This window comes from Mycteria americana, chromosome 4 (assembly GCF_035582795.1).
Source record: "Mycteria americana isolate JAX WOST 10 ecotype Jacksonville Zoo and Gardens chromosome 4, USCA_MyAme_1.0, whole genome shotgun sequence".
Classification (NCBI taxonomy): Eukaryota; Metazoa; Chordata; class Aves; order Ciconiiformes; family Ciconiidae; genus Mycteria; species Mycteria americana.
The window spans coordinates 39,700,973-39,724,558 of NC_134368.1; the positions used below are offsets into that span (position 1 = coordinate 39,700,973).

Genomic DNA, 23,586 nt, shown 5'->3' on the forward strand with positions numbered 1-23,586 from the left:
CTTGATGGAGCTGAGGCTCAACAGGAAACTTTCCATTGCTTCAGAAGTTAAAAGCAAGTCTCAAGAATGGGGGTCTGGGTGCAGGGTGCATGTGAACTTTTACTCACTGTAACACTTGCAAATACTGCTCCTACTGTTTCCCCCTAGATAAGTAATTGCAGTTAATTAGAGGGAACTGATTTACTTATTTGTATCAGGAGGTAGAGTGGGATCAACACAGTGAAGTATAATTCATTGAAGGTTAAAATATCTATCAATTATTTATGTGCTTTTTTCTTCACGGTACTTCTGTGACATCGAGCAGCGTGGGTCTTATTTCCACGTCGGAGCAACTGAGAGAGATGTGTGCTTAGGGACAGGTAGGGAGTTTGTGAATACCAGTCCCAGATTTTCAAACTCAGTTCAGTATTTTAATCATTAAATCGTCTTCCTCTCTTCCCCACTGATACATTTCTGAAATGTATTTTATCAGTCAAGGATCACTTGCCGACTTAACAATAGAGAGCGTATCAGGTGAAACATTTTAACTACGGGTATTTAATTTCACATCAGTAAGTGGCATTACAGGAAAGAATCTGCTTCCAAAAGATAAAGCTTGCTTATACCTACTAATAATTTAACAGATGGCTGACATCACTTTTGCTTGCTTTTTTAAATAATTATGTAGCCAGGTAATCACTGAATAAACCAAAGAAAGAACTAAACTGACAGAAGATCTGAGGGATCCGTGTGTACTTACCGCAATGAATCATCATTATGTGCTCTCTATAAAACCCCATCTGCTGTTAGGTTGCTAGTGCCAGCAAGTTTTATTACAAATATTACTTTTATAAAATACCTAATCCACTAGCTTCGGTATTAGTTCAAAGAATTATGGTATAGATGTGTATATTATGCACGTTATGCAACTCAGAATTTATTTATTGGGGCAGTAATATTATATTTGAATTCATCTTAACACAGAGCAGGCAGAACAATAATGTAAGTATCTATCTTCTGGTTCACAGGACTGAACTGAGAGTACAAATGATACATTGCAGTTTACCAGGCATATCATTTTCACCTCAAAATTTCTAGGTGAATAAAATAATCCCTGTAAAAATCCAATCCCTGTAAAAAAAAAGAACTTTAATCATCTGGGAAATATCTACTCAGTTATATCTTTGGGGTAAAGGGAGTGTAATAAAACATTATAATCTTAAACATAAAGGAGAGGAGACCTTAGTTGGGAAAATATCTTTAAATACTACCGAATACATAAATAACACATATCACCTTTGTAGTAAAAAACACTCAGTTAAAAAAAATAGTTTCTATGAGGTCCTCCCATTTAGTTTGAATTTTTTATTTGGTATGAAAAAAACATCTGATATACAGTTAATGCCAAAGTAATCCTGAGGTAGAGACAGTACTATCTCACTAAATTCCTCTGGCCAGGACAGGTTGATTTAAGTATAAAACTGCATTATTAGTTTAGCCAAATTTCAGAATTGTAGTGTCTATTGGGAATTTTTGTTTAGCATTCACTGTTAAGACACTGCTGCTAACAATCCACCTTTTTAAAAAGTCTTGCTAAATATCTATCCCATATCTTCTTATCTGTTCCTAAATCTTTTCTCTCAGGAAAATCCCACATTTCCATACCAGTTTCCCAAACTTTACATTGTAGCCATGTGCATTCTTTTAGGACACAGCTCTCTCTTTGGATGAAAAAATCAATTTTATATTTAACTTCATAGGTACCTCAATAGTTTGGAGGCTATATGCCCAGTATTACCAGTAGGAAAGAGGATAGTTCTCTACATGTGTTAGGATCCATCAGCTGCACCATGTGTTATGCTGTGGAAAACTGCATAACACAGTTAAATTTAGGTATGTTTATAGGAGGTTAGGTAGTTTTTTAGGAGGTTAAATTTAGGTATGTTTAATAGAAGTTTCAGAGAATAGAATAGGAATAACTGTACAGCATTTTCACTGTCCTATGCAGCTTTGAATTCGGAGTAACGTGCTTAACTCCTGCCATTATTGTACATTTATGGTAGGGCTGTTTGTATAGGGTTTGCAAATAAAAAGAGTACTGATAAAGAATGTGTGGTGGCCTGTGAGAATGTGGAGAAATGACAGTGGCTCACTGGTCCCCAAAGTTTAGAGCTACCAGTTTAGAGAATAGCTGATTCTCACTTGCTTGTGTTGAAAATGTTCCATTAAAAAACCTTCTTCAACAGGAACTGGATGTCATTAACACACAACCGTATTAAACTCGGTATCATTAGAAGCCAACAGTCCTGGAAGGAATAGTATTACAGTTATCTGAAACATAGTGAATGTCTTTCCTCCTAGGTGATACACTTAGCTTACCACTAATGTGCTAAGCATTATGCTTATATTAAACATTATGCTTATACTATTTCTGCCCTCTCTATTAAAACCTAGAGCTTTGTAGTCACTAGGGAGTTTTCTATCTATATGATTTTCCATATCTGTTGGCTAAATTAGAGATCCAAATGCAAACTCTAGAGCTCATAAACATTAGGTGGATTTGTGAGTGACAATCCCTGGAGGGCTTTAGGTCCATAGACTAATAAGACATAAATATAGTGGAGTAGGGAAGGGTATTTTTATCTGTGGTATACAAACTAATTCCAAACTTGTTCAGGTCATTAATGGAAAACTATATCCATTTTCCTAATATCAGCATTACAAAATTTTGCAAGATAATTAGCATCTTTAAGAATGAATACATTATGAATTGGAACTGTAATGGAAAAGTAATTTGGCATAATCTTTTAAAACTTTGTAGTCTTAACATGAGTAAAATGGGCATAGCTGTCCACTAATTATCATGTAAAGACTTACAATGGAAAGGGAATCGTACATTTAAGTGTAAGATGAGGCATTAGCATTTCGTGACATATGGCAGCCCCGTTACTGAAGTGAGAGGCATGTCACAAAAGCAATAATGACTTTGCTCTATGTCATGCCACAAGATAGCAGTGTTGTGGTACAATCTTGATAATTTTCTGACGCAAGTCACTGAGCATGGGATCAGTTCTGCTCCCATCAAAATCAACAGAAGTTTTGCTGTTGACTTCTGAGGACTGTTTCCAATACAACCAGTGAAACCTCACTTTGATGATTTATGTACGATGTAACGATAAATATCACAATCCTTACTGCCTACTATTTCATTGATTCATTATTGGACAAACACTGAGACAGTTAAAAGGATAGGAAAAGTCTTCTAATCAATACAAAAAATTATAATTTCATTTTGTTTTTCTTTGTTCTTGCATTGTTCTAGTATCTATGAAAGTGAAAATTGCTACAACAAAAAGTGGAAGCATGTGATAAAAGTGAGTAATATAGTAATTAAGTTAACTTTTTATTCCATCAGTAGGAATCTGAGAATATTGTTCAGGCAAGCAGTTTTCAATATATGCTTTTTTATTAGCTAATTTTTCTAGTGTTGAAGGCATATGTAATCAGAGGTGAAGTTTTTTATTCTGAAGATCAAATATTGTGGAAGGTCAATAGTTGTCTGGTGAAAATTAAACATTTGTTCTATTTCCGCTATTCTGTTAACACAAGTAGGTTTTTTTTAACTAAGCAGAACAGTATTTTTCTTTCAAGACGGAGTCTTGTTTGCTGGGCTTCTGCATGTTGATGGCAATTCATTTTCACTGGAGGTGAAGGGACCCACTGTTTCAGATTCTTTCATGCTCATGAATAGTATAATGTAGAGAGAATTGTTCAGGATTATTAGTTTACACAGGGACGAGTGGATGAAAGAATGTGTTAAAGGTTTATGACTGAAATAAGGATTATTATAGTGAAAATGCTTAAGCCTGCCAATCGCTATCAGTCTCTCTATCAATGTATAGAGAATAAAGCTTTATGATGTGGGCTATGGATTTTATTGGCATGAAATTAATATTGTAAACTATACATAAGTGACAAAGTGATGACGGCTTAGAAAAGACCAGGACAGATGTTCCAAGCTATCTTCTGCATGGAAATTCTCCACATATATTGGATACCAAAGGTGACTGAGGAAGCATTTATTGATTACTTTCAAGGTTACTTGTTAACATACCCTTATAAGAATATGTTTTCAGTTGGTTGTTTTTCTGCAACACCTGACACATTTGGTCTGTAACATTCAGAAGGTGAAGATGAAAGTCTATGAAGGTGAAATTATGTGGAAAATCATCCATACAGACCATCTTCATTTGCCAGAATGACACATCTTTTGCTTCCAAGCACCATAGGGAAAGATTGGTTTGACTAGATATAAAATCGTAATGAAATCTGAGAACTGTTTTGTCATGAAACTTTACCATATCCATTATCTACAAGTTTTGAATCACATACGGTGTCTTTTGCCACCCTTGTGAAAACATACCTTGCCTGAATGCCGGTGCATCAAAGGAGAGTGATAGGACTCTGACATGCTAAATTCAATTAGATTCTCTCTGTACCAAACATATGCAAGGAGTCAGCAACAAAAAGGGAAAGAGGTAAACAACACTCCCGCTGCTTGCTACTGGGAGACCATTTTGGCACCAATGTTGGGACCAAAATGAGGTGGACAACTCCAGTTGTGTTTATAAGGCTTTTCCTGCTAGGTGAAAGGAGGGCAGTGAGGAGTGAAAGCTAAGGGTATAGGTGGATAAAAGAGAAAAACAACCGGGGAAAAAATATGTGGGCAGGACAGGAAGAGAGGATGAAGGCAACACTTGGAACAGAACAGTAAGGGGAGGTTATAAGTGACCTAGGCATTAAAAGAAATAGGACATTATCAGCAAGGGAAAAGGCAGGGTAGAAAAAAATGTCTGTCCTTTGCAATGACTGAAACAGTTATCCTGTGGGAAAAAATAAACCACAAATGTGGTTACACATAGGCTATGTCATGCTGCTGTGTTCCTAGCTGGGGTCCGGGTCCCACAATCATTGTGGCAGTTCAGAATAGCCAGTGTGTACACATAAAACCGTATCACACAGCATACGTGGAATGGGAACAAACAGGGGTTCAACCAAAAGCTGTATTCTTGGCACTGCATAACTATTGTGACCTCACTCTGCAGAGTTTCTATTTTTTTATCACAATTGTTCTTTTCTGGATATAATGACATATATGTTTGGTGGCAGATAATTGGATCCTCTATGTTCATCCCAGAAAGATATCCTTAAAGAGTAGGATGACTCACAAAACCACCCTAATAACTTGCCAGTACACACCGATTCAGAGACAGACAGATGGCTCAAAGAAAAAATCCAGAATTTTATCAGCAAAACTCCTGATTTCAAGTTTGAAATTCATTATTCTAATCTCCTTTGAACAGCACTGATCTCAGTTTGTTATGTATTTTGGCTAGCTCAGGTAACAAGCACAAATCAGTTTTCTCTTTTTTTTCTAGACAGAAGGATGTCGATTTTGTAAAGTGGAAGAGGGAAATTAAAAGGCACAGTTGTTTTAATAAATACAAAAGTAGACTTAGCTTCTATTTTTTTCTTAGTCAGTCACACAGTCTACTTTTCTCCAGCATGTGATAAAGAAAAGGATTCTATCTCATTTTTATTTACAATTATTATTTTTGTATGTGTGTATACACATATTTACAAAGAAATATATCACAACCAAATATGCACACACAGTGGCGATTTTTAAACAGCTAATTATAATACTCTGAGTTTAGCACCAGTGTAGCCCAGTGCATTTAGCTCACTCAAGGTAGACACTTCTTCGGAAAGAGCATGTGGAGAATGTTGCTTGGTAAGGACCTTAAAAATAGTTTCTTTTATAAAACTAGATTTAAAAATAATAATACAGTGGCCTTGTGTTTTTAATATACATATATAGCATTTATTGAAGACTCTCTTTCAAATCTCACTTGAAAAGTTGTGAACTGTGGTTTGCTTTTGTCCCTCCTCAGTTATGTCACTATTTCAATTATAAAGTCATCCTAGAATCCATGTCTGTCTGTAAACACTTCCTCTTTACTTCTGTACGACTCAGTTTTCTTCAGTGAGCTTCCATAAATAAAATGGAGCATCACTTGTAGCCAATCAATAGAGCATTGCTGATGATGGCAGTATCTAGCTTCAGAAAGATGGGACTACAAAAGGTTGGTTAGCTAAAATTGGTTGGCTGTTAGTTAAGAAAGTAGAACTGTTGGCTGATACAGATTATTTTGCCATTTCAGACACACTGAATATGCAGATCTGATTGCTAGTTGGATAGGGGATCTCCAAGGCAATTCCTGCAGCTGAAGAAAATAGTACTGACTTGATAGATGCAAATCATTCTTGAAAGTACTGTAAACCAGGTCCCTTGATAGACTAACATGCAAAGACTTGCTAAAAGCTTTGGATTCGTATGAAATCCAAAACAGAATTCCTGACACTTACAGACATCAGACTCCCTTGAAATTTGGGTTGGTTTGGCTTTAGCAATGTATTTGAAGAACAGTCTGGATCCTGCCACAAAAGATGTGTGTGTGTGTGTGTGCATGTGTGTGTGTGTGTGAAGTTGCTAATAGAAACCTGCTCTTCTCTATTTACTGTGTTGTGATCAGTATAAAAGGCAGAAGTATAATCAGAAAAATATTCTACTGAGCGTAAAAAGATTTTTCTGGGAGAAGTGTAAAGGACGAGCAGCTGTTTTATTCACAGGGAAACCCTCGGATATTGCATGGTATGGAGCAGGAAGGGATGAAAAGTATTTGCCTGGGAATCTCATATGTTCTTTTCAATTTCTAGTCTCCCTTTATTTAATCTTCTGGGGAAGTCAGTTCTTTGGAAAATGGGAAACCTGTCTCTGACAGAGCTTGGATCTTTCCCCTGTGAGAAAAGTCAACTTTTGTTTCCCAGTTTTGACTGTATTAATGATTGGTGGGAGCCTGAAGTCTCTACTTATCAGAGACAACATATTTTTATCAGCTGAGAGAAAGAGGGACCCTAGCTCTGGATGATCTTTGAACTCTGGGCTCACATTTTTCTTGTCGTCTTTCACACTTCTCTATTACTTAACTATTCAACACAAAGTAGCAATTCACTTTTATTGAGAAGCTGATTTAATTCCCTCTTTCATTCGGTCTGCCAATCCTTCTTCCAGCTCGCTGCTTAGTACCCTTATGGCCTTAATGTGAGATTGATTTTATGTAATCTCTTCGAACCTCAAGCCTAGCCTTTTGTGCTGAAGCAAGCCAAATGTTCAGCAAAACTCAGTGCACCTAAGCACCTTCCTCCTCAGTGCCATTCCACTTCCTATTAGAAACCCAGCATCAGTAGTTACAGAAAACCCCATACATGTTGCTGGCCTGGGTATGCAGGATCATAGGCTACAAGGAAAGGAAAAGGAGCAGGAATAATGTACTACTATGCAAAGACAAAACCCATCTGAATCTATCCAAGGATTGTAGAGTTCCCATGGGCTGGAAAGGGCATAGAGAGAGAGAGATCCTTCTGTTTTTCTTTTGTAAAGAAAACCTTAGTTGCTTAAAACCTCTTTTTCCCACTGTGAACAGAAGCATCTAGTTTGTGCTATTTGAAGCATATGCCCTGCAGGACCAGAAATCTTCTGGCAGGAGCAAGTGGGGTACAGTGCAACATAATTGGATAAGAAGGTTTGCTGCTTAATGTAACTAACAGTTGTACCAGTACTAAGTATGCTTAATTGACAAAATCTCAGCTTGAAAAAAAAATGCTAACTATCTAAAATATCACCTTGCAATTTCTGTCAATAGTATTCCCTTTCATCTTAGTCACCAAAAATAAATAAAATACTTTTACATCCTGCATTTTAGAAACGTGATTAATTTTGATGAATATAGTTTTGTATCTCCAACTCTTTGGGTTTTTTAATCAGAAGTCTTGCATTGTTAGTTTTGCCAACTGGTTGTGTGCAAATCTCAGTTTTCGTTTTCAAAAGTAAGTTTTTGTCCTCATATCTCTAAGGAATAATACAAATGCACAAAAAAAGTTTGAAGACAGTAGGGAAAAAAAAGGAAGTCTTATTATAATAACAGTTAATGTTATGGTATCATAACATGATTTTAATTTAAACTTGTCGTGTGGGGGACATGACTTGATATTTTTTCAATGGTTGGTACTGGCAAGAAAATTCATAAGACCCTGAAATAGTTCTAAAAGTAAACAGTTACTTTCTGCAGATCTCTTTTAAATCTCAGCAGGCATCCTGTGGAATTTTGTGAAGTGTATCAGAAATAGAAGTGTGTTAATTAATTTCTGTCTTCCCCTAAAAATCTGTAAATCCATATGAATCCACATATGAAATATCTGCAAGTCCTCTTCAGTTACTACCTAACCCTGGAGATGCCGTAAGCCCATTATTGTGTACTTTTTTACTGAAAATTGCCTAACCAGTGAAATTCTCGTCCTCTGCATGCCTATGACTATGTAAGCCTGAAACATTGTCAGGCTTTACTAAAATACATCTTACTAGGAATATAAGAAGGTAGAAGTAGAGCTTTCAGCTTCCTGCCTGCAAACTCAAATCCAGTAGGTATTTTTAAAGAACATCTAATAGACTAATCCCAAGATACAGAATAAATGCCTTCCCGTTTTAGCTAAAGGTAGTCAGATAATTCACTTGTAGTTTCTTATACCTGCCTGAAGTGATGTGAATTTGCCAATCCTATCTTGTATGCCAATTCTAACTCCTATAATAACAAGGTTATAGGACTCTCTTAACCTTGCTCACTGAAACCATTTTACTTTACAGAGAATAATTAAAGATTTACTGGGATACAGAATAGAAGGGGGAAAAGAGTGTAGTTACTTGCTAGCCTGTGGTAAGTGCAGTTGCATAGCAAGGGAACCTAAATTTTATTCCTTCTTCAGTTAAGGTTTGCACATTTTAGGTTAAATGTTAGCTTGGGCTGGGAGAAGAATCTGCAACTTCCCCATTAAGCAGGTGCCCCAAACACCTCAGACTACGCAGTCTCATGGATTTTTTTCGCACCTAGCTTCCAGGGAGCAGCAGGGGCAGGCTGCTCCAAAGGGAAGGGGCGCTGGGACCTGAGCATAACTAGGTAGGTAGAGGCAGTGGCCTTACCAGCAAAGAGGACGGGACCTGAGCAAGGTGAGAAGAACAGGTCCAAGGGACAGAAATAAAGCTCAGCCAAAAGACCAGATTTCTGGGGAAGTTCGTAGTGGTAAGGCAGGTCTGAGGTCAATCTGGGGAGTCAAGTCTAAGGGTTGGGTCAGGTTTTGGATCAACAGGGTACGTGGCCAGGCACGGGCATGGTTGCAGTGCGCTTCCAGTGTCATTCAGGCAAGGAGCAAGCACAAAAACCTAAGCTAAAAGGAGCTGTTAGCAGGGCTGTGCACGGGGAGCCTCCACTGAAGCTTCTCTTTCTTTCAAGGCTACCGGCTGCACTGTCTCCATGTTGGGCCTGAGCTCTGCCAGTCAAACCTCCCCGGTGATGCAGAAATGCTCTCAGGGCCCTAACACTAGGTTTTTGTGAGAAGAACAACAAAACATAGCCAGGTTACTATCTCCATATTCCACTTATTTTAGCCTTCTCTATAGAAAAAAACATATATGTCCTTCTCCAAAGCAATATTGATAACTTACCAATGATATTGCATAGCTAGCTGGTATTGGTGGCAAGAGGTTGCCTTAATAGCTCTAAGAGATTGTTAGTTTTGTAGGCTGGAATTTAAATGGCCTAGAGCAAGGATGTATGGGTGGATATGATGTGCTATTTAAACACTGGTTATGTTATCAGGAAACCACAACTTGAACGCTAGTGAAGAAATAACAGGACATTGCAACAGGTCCCCCTACACCTGCTACTATAATGTGGAGTTGTAAACCAGTGAAGAAAGAGCAAGGTACACTGCCTGTTAGTGCACGTGTAAGAATTATTCCAATATGCGGGAGGAAGAAACCATTGACATCATCATACTCCTCCTGCCAAAGAACTTGAGATGCTAATGACTTGCCATGCCCTCTTCTCGCCCCCATTTCAGTACCCAGGCAGCATAAGAAGGGTGAGCATTAACACCAGAAGAAAGGGGAAGAAATACTAGAAAGTTGGTGTGTATCTGGTTTAGCTGCATTATTATTGGTAATGAGCTGTAATAATTGGGTAATTTGGATTGTGAATGTTAGATTGTTAAGATTTTAATAAGACTAACAATGAACTCTTGACTTTGTATAGAGGGTGTGTTTCTTCAGACCAAATAGATCGCGTGCAGTATTTGGCCTGGTATCCCTGGCCTTGAAGACTGTTAAACCTGAATGTGGCAGTTTTTACCACAAGGATGGGATGGCTTGGAGCTGGAGTAATTAGCATATATAATGAAGATAACACATTTATATTCAACTTTAATTAAGGTGAAAACAACTGTGTTCATATAGACCATAACTTATATCTGTTATTTTTAAAGACTTAATCTTGTGAAATGACATGCTTATAACTCTTGCCACTGGGTTATGCTCCCTTTCTCTTCTTAGGCCTCTGTAAGGGAAGGCTAGCCTCCCATCTTTAATAGTTAAATTCAGCTGCACTTCTTGAGCAAAAATTATTATAGACACTTGTTCCATCCCTGGACCTTTCTGGGCACTAGCCCTGCTTCTGAATTTAATATGGTACAAGAGAAAGTATGATGAACCCAGTTTAAGGGATTATCAGTGAGCATATTTCTACCTAAATTGCGGAAAGTGGTTCTTTTAAGGATGAGGTAGCCTCCTACATCTCTCTTTCTGGAAAGCAGCATCCATTTCCATTAAGATATTTTTCTTTCCTGAGTTCAGAACTTTTCAAAATAAAGGAAATTGGATAGTCCAAGTAACCAATGCTTGCTTGCTTACCAAGATATATGCATTACCCTTTGTTGAAGATAAGAAGTGTATCATTTTCTCTCTTGTATGCAATCTGGCTTCTCAGTTCAAAGATAGATCCCACTAACACATTGCCTCATTATTATTTTCATAGCTACGTACCTGAAATTTGGGAGAAAAAAATGTGTACTGAGACCCTGATCAGTACAGATTACAGAGCCGTAAACAGATCTTTTCTCCTATGCTTTATAATATCAATCCAGTCCAAACATATTAGGTGAGAAAGCCAGAAGGCTAGGCACTATGTAACAATAAAGTCTGAACAGTGCAGTAGGCAACTACCTAACAGCTGATGACATGCTGGCAAAAGAAAGTTTTCAGGAGGAGGTGGAAGGAAGAAAATGAGGTGACCTTTACCATTTTTTCAAAAATTAACATGACTAACATAATTAACATGTACATTAATCCCACTTTAAATGCACTACAATTACTACTAATACCTTTTATTATGGTAAATATATTTAAAACCTCAAATTATACACCTGTGTTTATGGGTAGAATTACCATCTATGCGCTTTAATATCATGATTATACTTCTTAATTATTACTACCAGTGTAACACTGTTAGGCGATGAAATAGTAATAGGCTTCAGGCAATGGATCTTACAGCCTTAATTAGCTGTAGTGCAGAAAAAAGAAGAGTCATAAAGTTTTGAGAGATTGAGTACTGAAATAAGTCAGAGTTAGTTAAAATAGTTCTTGTTCCTGTTTGGAATATAGGATCAAACGCTTAGATGGATCCACAGAGTCTGGTATTTTAGCTGTGATACCGTAGCATCATACTTTAAAGAAGGCAAAAGAATCCCCTTAGTGAACAATTATGAAATAATTTGCCTTTTGGGAAGTTTTCTTCCTTCTGTCAGTTGAACTTCTCTTGTTCCATAAAATATGAAGCTTATGTCTCTTCAAAAAAAGTGTTTAATCTTACCTAATGCAACTACAGTTATTATAATTATCTATAGAAATATCTAATCCTTTAAAAGCCTAAGCCCTTGGCCTCAGTGTATCTAATTAAAGATATTAAAGTATACAGATGGCATGAGAAATGAAAGCCATAGGGCAGGTCAGCAAGGCCCACTGAAAGGAGTGGTTTTGTAAATGAGTATATAGATGCATAATATTGCAAGTCCATAAAGATATGTCCCCTTTTTCTACACCACATAAAATTCCTCATCCTTACAGCTATAACTTTGTCTTTGTTGTTGTCTTTTCTCTTGATTGCTTAACTTAGGAATATTCCTTTTTCTTGCCCTCCTTATTCTACTCTTTCTTCCTTCCATTCTACAGGTATTGCCACAAAGAAAGTCACATTCAGTCACTCAAGCCACTTCATGAGCCTACCAAACTAAGCCTCTTTTTTTTTTCCAAACACCTAAAAAGAGGGCTCATACAACAGATTTTAAAGAGCTTTGCAAGGTTTCAAGACCAAAGCAAATTAAAGGCTTTAAGGAAGAAGTTAACAGAAGCAAGATAGTAAATTAAGGTGATCCAAGTCTTTGGCAAACGCAGGATCTGGAGAAAGAAGACAGAAGCCACAAGGCATTGCTTTTCGTCTCCTGACTCTGAAAATGGCAATGAGCCAAAGCTTGAGCTGCTCTAAACTGGTGTGAGTTTAATAACTCTCCCATATAGCTGAAGGCCAAGGATCTGGTCCAGAGATTGTGCCTGCTATCATGTCTGCTCGTTTGTGTGTTTAAAATCCCAGTAGCATGATGGAATCGAGGAGAATATGTGGTAGCTCAGGTAATAGTGTCCTATGCTTTTTGGAATAAGGGGAATTGAATTTTTTAGCCTATATGTAGCATGTAACTCATTATAGTTTGGAAAAGGGGAAAACATGACCCTGAAGCTGTACAATGGGGTGGTTCTCTAAGGCTTTTATTACAACCAAGGGGATGATTTTGCAGCAACACACAGTATTGATGGCATCATACCATAATGACATCCACAGAAGTACAGTCTGTCTATTGAAAACTGTTACCTATAGAATGATGTCACAATGATGTCACTGCAATTATTTCAGTTACATGTGGGTGTACAGCCCCTTGAGGATGCATAGCTGTAAGCACATAATAAGTGTTGCAAATCCAGTGCTTCTCCTCTGTGGAACCTACTTATTCTTGCTTCTTTCTTTATAAAAAGGTTTTATCTTTCCCACCTGGGATGAACAGGAGTTAGTACTTAGAATTTAAATTTTGCCCTACAAGACAATTAGTATAATCTGTTATGTACAAAGACTGCACTGGCAAGTCTTTGATTTTACTCGTGCCCCATGGTATCAAATCAACATGTTTATCATTATGCTTACCAAATGCACAGATGTACAAATATGGATTTCTCGTTGTGGATTTTGACTATTTTTTTTGTTTCTTTTTAAGAGAGAAAATCCTCTGAGTCTGTTGTACTGTCCTCTAACTATTTGCCAAAATTTGATAGGGACCTGTCTAGCTAGGGACAGACTTTTCTAAGCCGATGAACGAAAAATTAAAATCACATTTGGATATGAGATGCATTATAAAGGACTTTCTTGCAAAGAGAGATGGCTGTAATCAAGTACTCAGTAACAGCAGGGTTTTGGTTTTGCAGCTGAGACATTTTTATGCTGCTTTGTTAAGTTGAATCCGAGGTGATGAACTCAGTAAAATTAAGTGTAGGCCACCCTTGCAAACATTGGGGTTTTTTGAGATCACTCTGAAGACTTAGAGATTTTGACCTTGTGTTATGCCACTACCTGGGATTTGCATGCATATTATCTGCATGCGTATATAATTCTTATTCAGTGTTCATTGCTGATTGCTAGATGCATACTATTCTGATGTAGAGGTTAATTGCTTTTATATAATTTATAAAATTCATGTGACTAACAAATAGAGCTGAAGCACTGAACTGAAGACAAGTAGCAGCAGAGCAGTAACAGTGTCCTGGTTTTGGCTGGGATAGAGTTAATTTTCTTCCTAGTAGCTGGTATAGTGCTGTGGTTTGGATTTTAGTATGAGAATAATAGTGATAACACGCTGATGTTTTGGCTGTTGCTAAGTGGTGTTTACACTGGTCAAAGACTTTTCAGCTTCCCATGCTCTGCCAGGTGCACAAGAAGCTGAAAGGGGGCACAGTCAAGATAGTTGATCCAAACTGGCCAGAGGGCTATTCCATACCATATGACGTCACGCTCAGTATAGAAACTGGGGGGAGTCGGCCGGGGGGCAGCGATCGCTGCTCGGGGACTGGCTGGGCGTTGGTCGGCAGGTGGTGAGCGGTTTTATCACTTGTTTTTTTCCTGGGTTTTGTTCATCTCTCGCTCTCTTGTTGTTTTCCTTCTCATTACAATTCATTATTATTATTACTATTATTTTGTTCCAATTATTAAACTGTTCTTATCTCAACCCACGAGTTTTCTTACTTTTGCTCTTTTGATTCTCTCCCCATCCCACCGGGATGGAGGGTGAGCGAGCGGCTCTATGCTGCTTAATTGCCGACTGGGGCTAAACCACAACAGACAGACAGAAGCATAGCATAGTGCTTATACAATGCTTTACATGGCACTGAATGCCAAATCCGCAATGCAAGCTTACCTTTTCAAGCTGTTGTCTCTGACTGTGTGTGGAAGCTTACTCTGTCCCTCATCTAAACTCTTTGTTTCTTAAACATACCCTCCTTCCACCAGTTTTTGTGGGAAGGGTTTACTAAAACTGTCCTTGCACTAAGGCTTGAATAATATCTCAGTGTTCCTAAGTGAAGAAAGAGTGGTAACAGCGACTGTATCTTGAGCCTGACTATAGAGGAGGCGGAGTGGAGGCAGGAGCCTTTGTAGTCAGTCGCCTCTCAGAAGGACTCAGAGGACTGGACTTCAGCTTTAGTCTTCAATTAAAATAAGATTTAGAGAGGAAGTGATTAGGATGTCGAACTGAAATTTAAACTGAAACAGTAAGGATTTTGATATTTTAGGATAGCATGGGCAAAACAGTCATTTGGTTGGTCTATAGACCCTCAGGAGATGGAAGGGATCTCAAGGAGCCATCTCTTTGACAATAACAGAGTTGCCTTTAGGGTATGTGTTGACAAATATAAACTTCTGCAATTAAAAAAAAGGTGTCTCTGGCCTTAAAACATAAGTAGTCATAAATTTATTTCTAGTATTGAAAGTATAAATAACAGGATCCTTTTTATACAAAACACCTCTGGACAGAGTCTAAGGATTGTTACCTCTGTCTTGTTTTTAAGTTTGAAGTGTAACCCAAAGAATTATACTGTTAAATATCCCCATAATTAAGTGCATCTGTTGGAAAGTGAGAAAATAGAGATTTCCTATGCACTACTGTTGTAAGGGCAACATCCTATCTCCAACCATTGCCAGCTTTGGTTGTGTCACAAGTAGTGGAAAAGAATGTAAGTAAGGCTATATTCTTTTTTCAAATTACCTCCCTCAGTTTGGTCTAGGGAACTGTTTTACCAAGGATGATTATATTTTCCATAAATGTTGGCTTTTTTTTTCAGATTCCTTGCTTAAAACTTTGATGGGACATTATTGATCATTGCCTCAGAGATTTAGGCTGTTGTTTTTGCAATTCTTAATGCTGGCTTAGGTGGCTAGACTAAATTATCTTCAAGAAGTCCTTTTTTTTTTTTTTTAAGTTTGATGACATAGTGAGTCATTCCAAGAATGCAGATATACATGTAAGGGTGGCTATGAGGAAAATGAGGTAGTATTGGTATAAGTCCTCTTCCCACTACTATAACAGTGGCATTTTTAATTTCCTTTTAAACACTGTATTTTGCACCCTTATAAAAAGGGTGCATTATCCTGTGTTAATGACTGTGTAGTTAAAACTCAACATTTTTATAAAATGTACCAGAAACCTAAGTAATAAAGCTTGCATAATTGTGGGACTAACTCTTGATGTTATTTCTAAGCTGTGAAAGAGCTGCATCACGTAATACTACCATGTTGAAGCATCCTGGTTATACGACTTTACGACTGCTAGAGGAAGACAAAGTAGCAACACGCGTTTCCTAACACAAGGAGCACTGGGAAGGTGACAGCTGCCACCTCTGAAGTGATGGAGGTATCTTGGGCGTCTTTGTCAAGCTACAGCCTAAGGCCAGGCTTGTTGGAGATACAAGGAACTGTTAAAAGTACTGACAGGCATTTTAAGCAAGAAAGAATTGAGGAAAAAGTGAGCAAAAAAATCAGTGGGGAATTGTATTTGTTATTATAATTTGTTCTTAACACAAAATAGAACAGGAAGACAAAACTTTTTTTCTTTGAGTGACAGAAATGTAAACAAGAGAATTATGATTCCTTTTGAGAAATTAAAGTTGTGCTTTGTTCTTGACAAAAAATAAAACTGCACATAGTGTGCTGGTAAAATATTTACTAGAAGGCATTCTGTTGCCTCTGACACAAAGGGGCCTTGAGGCTGAGAGACCCCTTAAAGCTATAACCTTTTAAGTAATTATATGATTGTTTTCTTCTTAGTGTGCTGGATGAGAATATATTCTTAAAACTTTGAATAAGTTTGAGATGGGATAAACTGGAGCTGATTAGAATTGTGCTAATTCTCATTTCTCTAATCCACAGACCTGATGTGCCTCTCAAGAGTGACTCTTCATAAACTGGCATAGATTGAGTAGCTCACAACAGTAAGAAACTAAAATTTTCCCAGGTGCTTGTAAAATACTTTAGGCAACTAACTCCATTTGAAATGAACACTAGTTAGATGCCTGCACACTAGTTGGATGCTCCTGAGCTGGAGCTTCTATTTTACAGACCTCTTCCTGTTTTTAAGCCACTTAATGACACTAGAGGTCAAAACTTTTTGGGACTTTAGAAAAGTGAATCCTTTCTGTTTATTGTTATGGTTACTGCTGTAATTGCCGGAGAGGTGCACGGGTTACCAAAGAGTGGCTGCACATTATAGCTGTAACAACTGTAATGACCCACTATACAGATTTGTAAAATTTGTATCAGTGCAGGTTTCCCAGCCTGCAGGAAACGTGTCTGTGTATCAGCACAAAAGCAAGGCCAGAAGGAAAAGAAATGCTGACTTTAGTTCAGAAACATCCACCAGCTTTGAGGTCACCAAATTTTAAAACACTAGCAAGATGACTTCAGACTTGGATTCTGAAATGACCTATATTGTCTGTCACTGCTGTGTCGCTAAAAATAGGTATTAGAAATTCTGAAGAAGGGTACTCAGCAGGGTCTGTGGGATGACTAGTTAGTACAGACATTAGCGTATGTGTCAGCTGGGTCTTAGAAGACAGCTTCTGGGTAGCTGCTGGCTCATTGCAATTGTAATTTTCCAACAGTCTTAAACACTGAGGTAACTGACAGCAGCCATAGTAATGGAATAAAGGGCTATTTTTTGCATAAATGTTGAGGTCAAATGGGGATAAAATATTCTGTTTATTGAGCAGTTGAATTATAACATTCCTTGCTCAGACTCTCTGTATCTTGACATTAAGCCTGATAACAAACTGGCAATTCTGAAAATACAGTGCTTACCTATATTCTCTGTGGAGTAACAGCCAATCTGGCACCAAAAGGAAGAGGTAATAAGGAGCACAATTACCTAATATAAATAAGCTCTGTTTTACCTGTTTTCCATTTTGAAAACACCACCTTTCTATACCTTCCTATAACATATTTAAATTGTTCACTATGCCAGCCTGAGTGCACTTGCTGCAGTTTAAGTGCCAACTGAAATGGTTCTTAATTCTGAAGAAAAATAGCATCAAGAAATACGTGTAAACAGATCCTGAATAATATCTGGAGGGTTTTTTCATTTGCTTCAGTGCAAACTCTTTAACAGCGAGTATTGGTTAAAATGCTACTTAAAATAATGTCTACAAAAGGAAAGGTAAAAAGTGATAATGTGTGGTCGTTTGGTTAATCAGTACAATTGACAGCTTGACAAATCTCCCTTGTCAAATGAAGCTGCAACACATATTCTTCAAGCTCTTTACATTTCAAGGCATTTTAATCCCCCCCAAACGTGTAATAACAATATAGTTTTCCTCTTGCATGGTAATGCCTAGCCAACACCTCAGGTGAACATACACACAGCTACTTTGACACCAAAAATGGTGTTTCGCTCTAAACAAAACAAACAGAGAATTCACCGTAGTCAGCAGTTCACACACAACAGCAGCATGTCCTCCTGTGTAAAATTTCTGTAATACTTTACTATTGTGGCAGCTGATAAAATAGTAACAGTCTGTTCTGAATTTTTCATATGATATGCACATTGTTCTCAAACACAAAGCCTAAAAGTAGGTCCAGTCTTAGAGGCTGGCTTTCTAAACATAATTAAGATTCATACCACTCAGCATATGTATTTGAAATGCAAGACACTATCTCATGGCTATGCATTGATAGCCTTCTAACATTAAAATGCAACAAAGCGAATTTAGCACAACAGCAATAGTAAAAGTTTCACACTCCAAATAGGCTTCTGTTTATCTCTTTAGTTTGTCAACCTACTGCTTCAACTGTTTGTAGAAAAGACCATAAACTACAGGTTTTTGTGTTAAAAGTTAATAAGAATGTAAATCTAAAAAGTAAAGTGTAACTAAAGTGGTAACTTTGGAGCTGTAAGCAAAAGAGAGTGGCATTATGGTCTGTGAAACATGAAAAAATTATGAAGATGATAGTTATTGTTTAATTCTGGCCAGACTCCATGTTCTGCAGCTGATAGCCTTTACCTTGGCAAGCTCAGATATGATTTTTACTAAACTAAAAGTTCATTTTGCAGTTTACTTCACAATGAAATTTATTACATGAAATATGGAATAGAAGGCAAAAATAAACCAACGTAAAATACTGATAACTCCAGAAGTTCAGGTTTCAGTCTCAGCTGAAAAGCATTACTTCATTTCCAACTGATTGTAGATAGTTATCTCTGGAAGGAAGAAAAGATCTCTGTGAATACTTAACCTTCTGGTTTTATTGGTCAGTACTGGAAAAACGATGGAAAATTGTAATTTTTTTCTTTTTACAGTTTGCCCTCTATTCTTTCAAAAAACTTTCATTCATTCAGAATAAAGCATGGATTAACAGTAATTGTAATATAAATGCAGAGAGATTGGGGGGCGGGGGAGAGAGATGTTGCCATAGCACAGACTTTCAGTAAGCATTCATTTTGAAAGATCAGGTTATTCTATTATAAAGATCAGTAGGGACCAACAAATGATGCAAAATAGTACTAAATATCTTTAAATTACATTAACTCAGACTAATTAATTGGTTTATTTTGTAACGTCTCAGAAAAAAATTGTTGTGTACTTAGTATAAAAGCTGTAATGTTTGGAGGGATATGCTTCATTTATAACTTACTTAAGAAGGTCCTTCTTGAGCATAAAACTCATCTCCACCTTAAATATAGAATTACTCGTGCTTCTGTAATATTTTAATCATGGCACATTGAAAGGATTGCCAACCCCAAAGTACTCCTACAGTATTAGAAATGGACTAAAACTAATGAACCTCCCACCCTTTTCCATATCAAAAGATGGATTTCTAGGAGCAGTAACCAAGTCTGAAAGTAATTATGACAACTTCACTTGCATGAATAATGATTAATATACTCTTACAATCATGCATGTGCACCTTGGCCTCACTTGTGTTTCAAAACTCATTTCTTCTGAATTTGAAATAATACTGGCTGGAAAAAAAAAAAGATTTAAAAAAAAAACAAACACAATTTTTTTTTTTATCCTTTACTCCCCAAAACCATAATCTATTGGATAAGCCCTCTTTTCTCAAATGTGAAAGAGTCCCCAGTTTACAGGATTTGGAACGAAGACCTAAACTTGGATTTCCTGCATTTCAGGTGCTAAAACATGATGCTGTTGTGCTATTCTTTCTTATCCAGAAATTCCATCCAGGAACTGTAAAACTCACCTAATCAAACATGTACAACACACATTTAAACATTTGTGGAAAATTTAATTTCTCATAAAAAGCAAACATCAATAACCACTCTAAGTTTGAAAGTACATTTTTATGTTTACAGTTGTATGGTTATGTACATAGTTAGGTCTGGAATCTAAAATGCGTTTGCTATTTATACACACTGGCTTTAGAGTAAATTCTGTGATTTCCAGATAACTTACCCTTTATTTCAGTATTATCTGACACAACTCAATCAGAGGGCCTATCTGACCAGATGCTTTGGCCATCTATCCTCTAATGGTTTCATACATTTCCATTTCTCAGAACTGTACCCTATTGTTTTAGCTATAGTAAAGAAATAGTACTCAGTGAAAAATTTCTGAAACAAAAAAAATGACAGAAATAGTAATTTTCCTGTAATGACTTTTTTTCCATAAGATTGGCTAAATAAATAACTGGGAATTTTTATCCAACAGAATACTCTTAAATTTTGTACATCTATTTATCCTTATGCGGTGTATCATTGTGCGAAGTATCGTACTGCTATTTTCATTTCCTTGTTCCTATGTTGCTATGTTCCTTGGACACTCTTTTCTTCCTCTCTGTGTAGGGGTTTCTATCAGTCTCAAAACTCCTAAGTGCAGGCAGAGAGTCAGTTACCCATTGCAATGGAGACTTTGTCTTAGTGGCCCTTGCCTTTGAGAAGAAATTCTGCGCACATCTCTTGGGAATGTATTTACTATGTATTTGTGAACCTGAAATATTAATTGTATCTAAAATCTGAATGAAACATTCAGTAATTTATGTTTATCATGCTAAACTGGATAGAGTGATAACTCAGAAACTACAAGACAGTCTCTCTTGCTTCAGTAGCACTGATGTAAAGCAGTGCTTACACTTTCTTGGCAAAATAAAGCACTTTCATAGATAGTACCATTAGGTGCTTAAAAATAATGATATTATGGAGGAAAGAAGATGTGGCAAGGACTCACAGACAAATTAGTGGAAGACTGCAGTCCCTGCAGGGCTTCAGCAGTGTGCCTCTCTGAATCACAGTACTTCCTGTATCTCTTGCTGAAGCTGGCCGTGATGTACAATATAGCTGAGCCCTAACAAGGAATCAACAGACTTGCCTCCCTAAGACAATATGTATGTAAACAGGGCTTTTATAAGAAAGTCAAATACTGGGGTAGAGATGGTTGGACAGAGCACATGCAATGAAGTAGCTTCTAACAGATATAATCTCCATAGAAAAAAAATGGGAGAAAAGATGCTGACTGTAGGAGAGAATTCAGTCAAAACAAAATACTGACATTCAGTTCTTCACAGAAGACAATTCTGGTTCTCTATTTTTATTCTTAAGGTCAATCTCTTAAATGCCTTCTGTATTTAGTGAGATTTAGTATTACAAGAATTTATGGCCGGTACTGCAGAACTTGGATTCTTGAGTGCCTTTATACTAGTAATTCCACTGTTGTCAAAAGGACTACTCATGTCAGAGTCCATGTACCTGTATAGATTTTGAGGAAGTAATACAGGACTTTTAACAGATTTATGGAATATTTCTTGTTTACCACAATGACATATTAGAATTATAATGTTTAAAGAAGATCTGGTTAATTTTGGAGAAATCTACAAAGTTCATGTACACCATCCACTAAACTTTTGTAAACAAATTATTTTCTAACATTAAAGTTTTTGAAAAAAATGTTGGAATGACTATTTTCAGGCAATCCCACAGAAATTGTTTTCATTTAAATATAAATTCTAAGGAAGAAATAGATAGTCAGAAAATTCAAACCAGTTCACAAACAGGCTGCAGCTTTCTAGTTGGAAGGGAAAAAGCTGTCAGAATCCAGCTCTGTGTGTCTTTTCCTTTGCATGGTTTTCTTTTGGTTTGGTTTTGTGGTGTTTTGTGTCAACTGACAGATGAATAAGTAGTAGGATTAAACAAAATTACCGGGTATACAGCACAAGTAATTTATAACAATCAAGGTCTCTAGTTACACAGAAAATGAAGAATTCTTCTAGGAAAGAATTTACAGTGTAAAAAGGTAGCATTAGTGTCACGGAAAGATTAGATAGTTAACAGTTTTTAGCAGCAAAGTGCTACCTTTATAAAGTTCGTCTCAGTTTCATTAATCTAGTCCATGACAGAGAGGATTTTGAGCAGCAAGGGAGCTGTATGAAGAATATGTAGACTATTACTGTTCTGCCATTACTGCTGATGCACTGTTGGGTTATCACGCCATGTCTCTTTCATCTTTTTATGATCTTTACATGCCCTATAGCTACTGCTACATTACATTTAATCATCTTTAACAGCTTGAATGTCAAAAAGTTAAATAGTTTTAACTATCCTTTTTTTACTTTAACAATATGCAACTTAACAGCACCTGTGCTGAGCTCATTAGAGCTATTGACAGATTTTGTGCCATCCTGTGCCGATGCCCTCACCATTCTTATGATCATGTGATAGATTTATGCACTATTAAACCTATGGAAGGTGATTTATTACAGCCATGATCTACCTTTGACATGATTCTGCCATCCAACTTGTCTCTCGCTTACTACCCAGGTCTTAGACACAGTTTTTCCGTACACTGTCTATAGCTGAAGACAGAACAACTAATAACGTAATCCACCGTCTGTAATGCTGGTGCCTCAGATTTCTTCAGGATAATTCATCTGTTCTTATATCTGTATTAAAAGCTTAATTCAGAATTTCTTATCCAAACATTCCAGTTTCAGGCCTGTCTATTTCTGATAATTACAATATCAAGGACAAGTTGTGATCACTGATGTTCAAGAAAGATGAGTTCAAATTGCAATAGGTGCTGCTAGGATGATAAGAGGAATAGAAAATATATCTTATATGAAGGGTCTAACAGAATGCAACTAGATTCACAAAGTAAAGGGTAGGAGTGAACAAGAGTATCTTTCATAATCCATTGGGGATGAGACAACTCTTTAAGGAACTCTGAGAAAATCTATAAGGAGTTTCTTTCTATGAAGCAATAGTTAAAACTACTGATAAATAAGTTGAAAATCATTCTATAATAATCTTCCAGGGGGAAGAAACTGATGAGATTTAAGCTTAGAAAGAGGTAAGTTTCTGAAATAATTGTTTTGCATGGTTGCAAGCAGGAACAGGAGCTGGATTTGATGATCCCAAGTCCTGTCATATTTCCATTGCTTCTAAAATTTTTTTCCTTCTTTTCCAAATAATGTGGAAGAAAACCTTCTTGCTTCCTTGCCATAGTAAACCAAAGATATATAAACCTTTCCAATTTAAAGGATTAGTCTCCTTGACTGCCTCCATCAATATACTTCCAAATTTTTCAGATTGATGTAATAGACTGTGAAAGTGTCTTTGTGACCTTTCCAACATTAAAATGTTTTCAGATTCAGTTGTGCAGTCAGCTTGCCTCAGCAGCACAGGGCAACATAACATTTGCTGTGCTGGTCAGGCAGGTGATGAGACCACTGGTGTACAAACTCCGGTATTGCACCTCTGGCATCCATGCCCAACACTGGATGCTTCAGCTCTACTGTTCCACTGCTTCATTTCCATTTTATTTCTGAGCAGAAAAAGGTGGAATGGTACAAATCTGCAGCTGTTGGATGAGCTACTGATGATAGAAAGCCTGAATCTTCTCAATGATCAGATAATCTCCTGGAGCATTTCTACCTTTGAAAGCAGTCAAATCTCATGAAACTGCTATTAATAACTCCACACGTGGACTACTGTGTCCCGTTCTGGGCTCTCCAGTACAAGAGACATACTGGAGAGAATCCAGTGAAGGGCCACTAAGATGATTAA

General features: G+C 37.1%; 1 long non-coding RNA gene across 1 annotated transcript in view; it reads left to right on the forward strand.

Annotated features, from left to right (window-relative positions):
• LOC142408653 (uncharacterized) overlaps nt 1–23,586 on the forward strand; it is a 178,592-nt gene that overhangs the window by 149,219 nt on the left and 5,787 nt on the right. The window lies entirely within an intron of this gene.